The sequence below is a fragment of the Myzus persicae genome, unplaced genomic scaffold (genome assembly GCF_001856785.1).
Source record: "Myzus persicae strain clone G006 unplaced genomic scaffold, MPER_G0061.0, whole genome shotgun sequence".
In the NCBI taxonomy this organism is placed as follows: domain Eukaryota; kingdom Metazoa; phylum Arthropoda; class Insecta; order Hemiptera; family Aphididae; genus Myzus; species Myzus persicae.
Window position 1 is genome coordinate 100,706 of NW_019102521.1, and position 8,507 is coordinate 109,212.

The 8,507-nt window shown below is 30.6% G+C and overlaps 1 pseudogene; it reads right to left on the reverse strand.

Annotated features, from left to right (window-relative positions):
- Positions 1-3,340: 3,340 nt before the first annotated feature.
- Positions 3,341-4,268, reverse strand: LOC111032426 (annotated as a pseudogene).
- Between the last annotated feature and the right edge of the window lie 4,239 nt (positions 4,269-8,507).

Consider the following 8,507-nt stretch of genomic DNA (forward strand, 5'->3'; position numbering starts at 1 on the left):
ATTTGTACTGATTAAGTTTGACCAAAATGAAACACCACCCAACTACGATGGGTTCTTATTGCGATTAATAAATGTTGTGTTTAATTTGTTCATATACGGTGTTATTTTTTTATATTATTTTAAATTATAATATATAATCATATATAATGTATACACTATAAGGCTTGATTTAAGAAACTGGGTGATATCAATGATTGCCAAAACATTATACCTACAATATATTTTTTCTTATCGTTTACTCAATTTTTGAATATCAAAATAAATTGTGTTAAAGTATTTTAAAATTTATAATTTCAATAGGTATTAATAAAAATCAATGTGTTATGTTGCTTGGGAGCCTTTTTATTAGCATTGTAACAATAATCAATTGCTATTGAATACAATTTATTCTATAGTAATAAAATAACTTTTTTCAGTTAATCACTATACAAGCAGAACAAAATTGTAAATATCTGATAAACATTAATCAATTAATAAATAATATTATTATTGAGATTTGAGACTGAGACGTAGTAACCTTGAAAAATAACTTCATAATACACTGCAAAATACTGCACTTTAATAAAAAAAAATTTTACTGCATATAGTATATCAATAATTTAATCTATTGCCACACAGCAATTTGTATTTATAAATCTTTGTCTATAATACATTATAATTTAATTAATATTTACTATGGAGAGTTTGAATTTTTTGCAACCTACTTATATGATAAATTGTTATCAGGCTCAAATACCTTAAAATTAAACCAAAGCGTTGTGATTATTAGTGTTAGCTAATAATTTGAAAACAAACCTTAGGTTTAAATATTTCAAACAATTTGCTTAAATATACAATATTTTAAAACATTTTAAATGAGAATAGCTAGGTATGAAAGCTGTCATTTAGAACTTAATTATTTTGTTAACTTTATATTATGACCATAGACGGTACTACGGGAGGGGCAGGGTATGCAACTGCCCCTCCTGTAGACCGTACTTTATTATTGCATCTAATATATAATTCCTTGAATTATCGATTTCCTAACTCTCAAAAGAAGGAATTTTTATAGTGATTACCTTGTATAGTAGTGTAATATGCTGGCACTAAGATAGATAAGAATCTTATTTTTGGACTAATAAAGTAAAATATATAAAATATAGTTTTAACTATTTTCTGGCCCCCCCCCCCCTGCCAAGAGGGTCTATGATTATGACATAAGTAATAGGTAGTATACTTATTATGCTATTTAATTATAGTTATGCATTTATATTTTTTTTATCGCATTACCCATTTCAAGTCTTATCAATTTGAAAATAAAATATTATTATCTTCAATTTTTAACAAATTTGTTTACCTGAACTTGTTAATTGTTATTATAGTTTTATATTTTTCATTTATTGTTCAATGATTAAACAATTAACATAACAAGTATGCACACACTTCAGGCTACTGCTGTACCTATTTTATAATTTATAATATAATATTTATTATTTAATACGGAAAGAAACATAATTTAGGTAACCTAACCTAACCAGGTATTATTATAGGAGTTTGGAAGGTCACTGGGCTGTGTGCCCTTGATCTATAAACCTTTACATTAAAAAAAAACCAAACACAACCACCTCGGTTTACCTGAAAATGGCGGGGAACTTCCAAACTACAAAACGGGTTTTCCCTTTTATTTCCGTGGATTTTTCGAAAGTTGTCGAGAAATCTGAAAATGAGCATAACATCTTTGCAAAGCACCTATCCCATACATAACTGTTAATCTGTAATCGAACCGCCAGCGTTCAACGTATCAAACTTTTAGGAAGTAAACCGCATAACGGATTTCGAAATCAAAGGTTCCAGAACGATGGCAATATATTTTTGAGGAGTCAATTTCAAAACCATCGACAGCAGGTAATACAAATTATTATAAATTATCTATAGTATAGGATTTAAAAACATTCGGTATAGACACTTTGGGTAAGTACTGTACCTATATTTTTAAAGTCTTATATTATGAAGGTGTGGACCTCAAATAAGTGATTGTATGTGGTTTAAATTAGACAGGTGGGCAGGGAAATTGAGTATTATATGGGTTGGTTACAAAATCACATCATCAATCTAAATTCTAAGACAATAATTGCTTGTAAAAAGCGGCTGTATATAGCCCCATATAGGTATGTAGGTTGTAAGCATAGACCTCACGCTACTAGACAAGCCATCACGAGTGTGTGGAAAGAATTACAATATAGAGAGCACTTTTTGATTACTCGTACGAACTGTAGTGCAGAGTAAGATTTTTAGACCTTTAATTTTATTTTGTATTTTATCGTAAGGATGATAGCCTACTTCACTGCAAGATGTTACGCCACTCGTAATGCTATTGTCATACACAGTTATTATCTAGTTCCCTAGTATAAGATCTATGGTCGTAGGTAAGTAGGTATAGAGTGCCTTAATAATTATTAAGGCTCTCTAAGTGGGTACTTACGGCAAACATATTGCACTTGTACTTTATACGTTGCATATTCGTATCGCTGTTTATCTCATCTGGAGTCCAAGAATGTTCAAACATTTTTATAACGGGTAGGTATATCTACGACGATTTTATTTAAAATACATATTTTTAAACGTTTCGCCTACGACTGCTTTGACTAGGCTAAATAACATAAATGTGTGACGACGACAAACTATTGTCAAGATAGGTTACACTTAAAGATACCTACTTATTAGTTTCTTACGGGTTCAATGGGTTAGGTTAGGTTAGGTTAGGTTCAATGAAAGTTATTCGAGGCTATACCTACAACGATGTGTATCATTGTAATATTGTAGTGTACCTGTGCTATTAATGTTCGTACCGCGTCGGCGAAAAACCTAAACTGTTTAATATAATATATTTGCTGTGTACACGAACGAGTGCGCGTTTTCGATGTTTATTTGGACATGTAAATAATAAATATTTAATTTCGCCAATAAAACCGTGTACATAAATAAATATATTATGTGCGACACGTGTATGGTACGCAACTCGATAAGGTCGCAGGTATATTATATTATGTATTGTGCTCAGTGGTGTTACAATTCTGATCGAACGACACGAGTGCCTGCAGAAATATAAACTGGGGTGGGCCAAAATCAAAAATCTCCGATAATGCAGCACATAGTGTTTATTTATTTTTTACAAGTGATATAATAATTCATATCAACTAAAATAGCATGGAGCATGCCCCCCGGCAACCCCGACAGACTTTTAATACACTTTTGCTTCATGGTTTAGTGGTTTACATAATAAATAATTAATAAAGATGATGCGACGAGTGATCATGAGGTGGTCGCCAACGCCGCCGTCGATCGCTGTATCACCGGTACAGGCTTATAGTCCTGCAGCTGTGCAGCAGCAGACTCACGAGCTTCCTCTAGGCCTTTTCCGAAGCGATTCGTATTCCACATCGACATCGCCGTCCTCGTTGTCGTCGCCGCCACCACCACCACCGCCTTGGTCTTCTAGCGCTGGTACAAAGTGTCGAATCCTGCGCAGAAAACGGGTCTAGTATATATTATTGAAATATTATGGGTTAGTCCAGAATTTTCAAACCCTAACATCGTCTCCACCCTTTCGAAATATGTGTATTACCTATAATATTTTTATGTGATTTCAGATTACCTAGATATCTACTCTCCTCGACACATCTACACGGGAAAATGCCTCAAAAAACAGACGTAAGGCCGTTAATTTTTTAGGTAGGTTTATAATCTACTATAGGTTATTAATAATTTTCAGTGGTGAAGTGAATCAAATCAAAAGCCATAGAGTCCAGGTGATAGGTTGTCAAACTTTTTTCGGTGTGACCCACTATGGAAATGTATTACATTTTGGCGACCCACAACATACCAATCAAACTTTATTTTGCACACGAATACAGAATTGTTATTAACAATAGTTAATTTTAATTTATTCATAACAAAAATAAATAGCGTGTCATCACAGTTTGGTCACCTCTGTATAGTTCATATAGTGCATCCCTCCACCAACAATCATCACAAATCACTGACAATCCTTCAAACTCATAATAATATAATCATGTCTGTACAGGATCAGAGTATTGTTTAATATATATTCATATTTTATTATATGGATATAGGATATTAGTTACCCGTGGCCAACAAGTACGTGATCGCCCATTTGATGCCTTTAGACACGTTGACGAGCAGCGATTCGATAATGGCGCCCACGAGCGGCGTGGCTCTAGCACTTTTCCAATGATCAGTATCAGATTGACAGTTCCCTTTGTGGCCATCCTGTACAGCGGAAGAGCTTCCCTGAGCGTCACTTGGATCTGCCGACCTGCCGACGTACGTCAACGGTCAACCACCGACAGTGTTGATACAGCATCCAACTCGGACGCCGTTACAGGAACCTCGGAACGCCAACGTCGCCAGCAAAGCGCACACGATGGACATGACGGATTTCTGCAATTGCAAAATTTATAGACACGAGTGGATTAGATTTTAAGAGGATGTTTAATAATATAAATAGGTAATAATTGTACTATATTATTATATTATAACTGTAAAATCTCGCCGTGTTGAGTTTCGAAGGTGAAAAAAAAAGTTCAAGATATCAAAAAATGTCTAGACATCCTATTGAATTTTATTGTACATTCGTATACCTATACTGGTATTTTATTGTATTGGTTAGTATTGGTTATGGTCCGGATTTTTATGTTTTTACACACATCACCGAGCATAATATACAGTTTTACAAGAATGAAGAAGGTAATTGACGATCTCAGAGTTTACAAGAAGTTTTCTTGAATATTTCAGGATAGTTGGGCTATGTTTTGTTTCATTAACATATCTTGGAATATTTTGTTATTGTCGAGAAAAAAATACATCTGTACTTGAATTATCAATTACCTACGATTGTAATTTTAATTTTGAAACCAACTTATACAAAAAAGTAATAATTTTTTCTTTTATTTTGCAATGAATTTTTATCACATTTTATAATAATTATTAGTTTTTCATCTTACAAATATGCGTAACTTTTCCAAAAAAATAAATTTAAAGATTAAAGCATATTTCTATGCCACATTAATTTTTATATATTATTCTCCTTTTTAAGAGAATAAGACAAATATTATACAAGCATATTTCAAATTGTGTTGAACCTAAAAACCCGGACTCTGGCAATGGTAATTTCAAGGGGATTTTACTTAAGTAAGAGATAACAATAAATTCAGGATGTCGACGTCAGACATAATAAGAATCTACTAGGTATTTATTTACATTTGTATATGGTGTAAAAAGTGATATGTAATGTGTCAACCATACAAATGCCTAATTGTATTTAATTAGATTTTATATTTAATTTAATTATACCTACGATTTTAATTTAACAATTGGTTGAACACTTAGTATTGTAAAATATAAGATACTTAATGAATTAGGGACCGCAGCTTAAACGTAGGTACTTATAGATTATTGCGACAATATTATACAATACATGTATCTGATATGCTATATGTATAATAATATACAATAGTCACTGTACTTATAAAAGTAATTTTTGTTGTCCTTGACGTCAATTATTGTCCATGTAAAATTGTTCTCGTGATTATCCATGGTGTTATAGATGTATTGTATTTAATTATAGTGAACGGTAATATAATACAAGGTATTATCCAAGTATATTGATAAACTCACAGTCTTGTCTGTATGGAATCGACTTGGCGGAATGACGCCCTAACATCCGCAGTTATATGTTTGTAAGTCTATTTGACATCCTTAAGTACTTCGAATTAGGACATATAAGTATCAATGTCTTACAATAAAATGTATTGGGTACATTCGCGTACAGCCCAACTCTTTTGTCGTTTAATAGTCATAGGATTTGCCAAAGCTTTTTCCATCCGCTGTACTCTCCGGATATGCGTTAAGTCTTAAACGCTACCTGCCTATTATATGGTTAACGGTGGCACGTGCATTTTGCAGTGTAATTACATTGGACTAGTTTCATAATGTCAATTCTCAATACCGTTTTACTCGATTTATGATCATTATTATTAGGTAGGATTATATTTATAGTTATCTTTCTAAGATAGCAGTAATTTTAAATTTCCACATAGTTTTTAGTTACAATTATTGATTATATATATATAGAAAATAAGTAAACCTTTTAGGTTTTCAACCATTTTCCAATTTTTAAAAACATTATACCGGTTGATTTGTCCAACTGGTAATTAATACCTCCGATAAAAATTTGTAAGAAATAACAGTCGTACTTGTTGCCTTCAGTTATTATTCATTCCTGGATTAAAAATATTGGCTCCAACACGTTTGGGTATACATAACGATATTTTTATCAGTGCATTGGGAGAACGCAGTGGCAGATGCAGGGTAGATGGGAGATAATTGGACTAAAGTTCCACATAGACGTATTATTTTTTTTTTTTTTTAAATATTTATCAAATTTAAACTTTTATCAACTAGTAAGCACTAAGCAAAGACGTACATTGATATACATTTTACCAGATTAGCTGTAGCCAATAACTAATAATAGGTACCTAGGTAGGTTGAATTCATTTTTGCAAAAACATCGTATTTGCACACCAATTCTCCTAAAATGATAAGTATTATTTTTTGCTATAAGAATATGAACTACTTGTATGATAGACCTTGTATTTTTTTTTCAAGCCTTAGATTAACAAATTTTATATTTTATACATTTTTAATTACAGATTAATTGTGGTTTTGTTAAAATTTGAACTTTAAATGCTTATAAAAATAATCATCCCTTTCCCTGTGTATTGTTAATATTTATAAATAGCTATAATAAAAACTTACGAGGAACCTTGTATTATATTCATAGAAAAACAACTAAAATTAATCAAATACAATTCTTGTGAAGACGATCTAAACTAAGGTTATCAAACAATTTTAACACATTTTTTTGTTTTCCCAATAATTCAAAAAAAAAATACTGAGCATTTTCAATTTTGACCTTCAAAATACCGACTAGATCCAGTTTTCTTCCAAAAACCTCCATCGATGTTTAAAATCTGATTATTTTTTTTTCTAGCAGAGTTGAGAAGTTGAAGTTGTATAAAAATTTTTAAATAGGTATCTCACCTAAACGTCTGAAATTATTATACTGGGCAAAATAAAAATAAAAATAAAATTATAATTAGTTTTCAATCCCCCCCCCCCAACTTCCATTCCATTGAGAAATCTTGCTAACGACACTGGGTGAACGATTGAGTACACACGTTGAGAAAACCTTTTTTTCAGACACAAAAAATGACTATAACGTTTATGTGGAAACATCATATTTGTTAAAAATACTATGTTTGGGTATATATTTTAAGACATTTTTTTATTTATTTTACTTTTTAGAGATAAGAAAGTTCATAGCCTAAAATGTTGTTATTTGCCGTTTGTGGAACTGCAGGAAACAATGGTTAATATTTAGAAATTCTACACTCTTCCTAATTCCTACTGGCTAGTCTGGCTACTACTGCCTACTTGCCCACCGTTTAGTTTTTGCTATATTATATATAAATTTAAATTTAAAACTCCCATATTAATATGCCCCTTCGACCAATAATATATTAATTCTGTAGCTACATACCCATATAAAATATAACTGCTGGATTATAAATAATTGTTATACACTGTGTTGGATTAGGTAGGATTGGTTCATGATCAATAATTTATAAATAAATATATTATTATTTTTACATATCTAAGTTAAATTATTACATTATAATATAATACCTACATAATAAAATTTAATTTACTTATAAGTAAATAGCATTAGTTATACTAAAATATAGGCGTAAATCATCAGTGGCTTTAAGACATTTATTTATTATTAAAATATTAAATTTAGACCCACTAGGTGTAGAGACGTATTACGCATTAAGCAACAACAGTACATAGTACATACTTCAAATAATCGAACATAATCTTATCAAGTCAATAAAATAAAAAGCAAAATAAACGAAAAGTGTGTAAATTAATTTCTGACTACTAATAGCCAATAGGTATGGATAACCTAGGTAGAAATAAAAATTGAATCTGATGTTGATTAATTATATTTCAATTTGAAATTTCATAATTTTGTATATGTATAGTCAGTATTATAGGTACCTACATATATAGCTACTTGTATATTACTTGTTCCTTGGAGATTTATTTAACGCTTTAGTGATTTCAAATTCAGTTATATAAATTATTATAGATGATACGAGGTTTAACTGTATAAAGTAACATAATATTTTTATATAAATTAATAATTATTTAGTTTTTAAGTATAAACGATGCATTTAATCCATTAAGTTTGCATGATTTAATATTGATCATATTTTAGTAATATAGTGTACATGTTTGTCCTCACTAACGAATTCCATCCGTTTATTTTTAAATTGAAATATCAACACAAATAGGTAGCACGGATAAACGAAGTATGATTAATATGAATAATAGTTCAAATTTGAATTATTCGTTTATGTATAAAAAATAATAACTGTAAATAT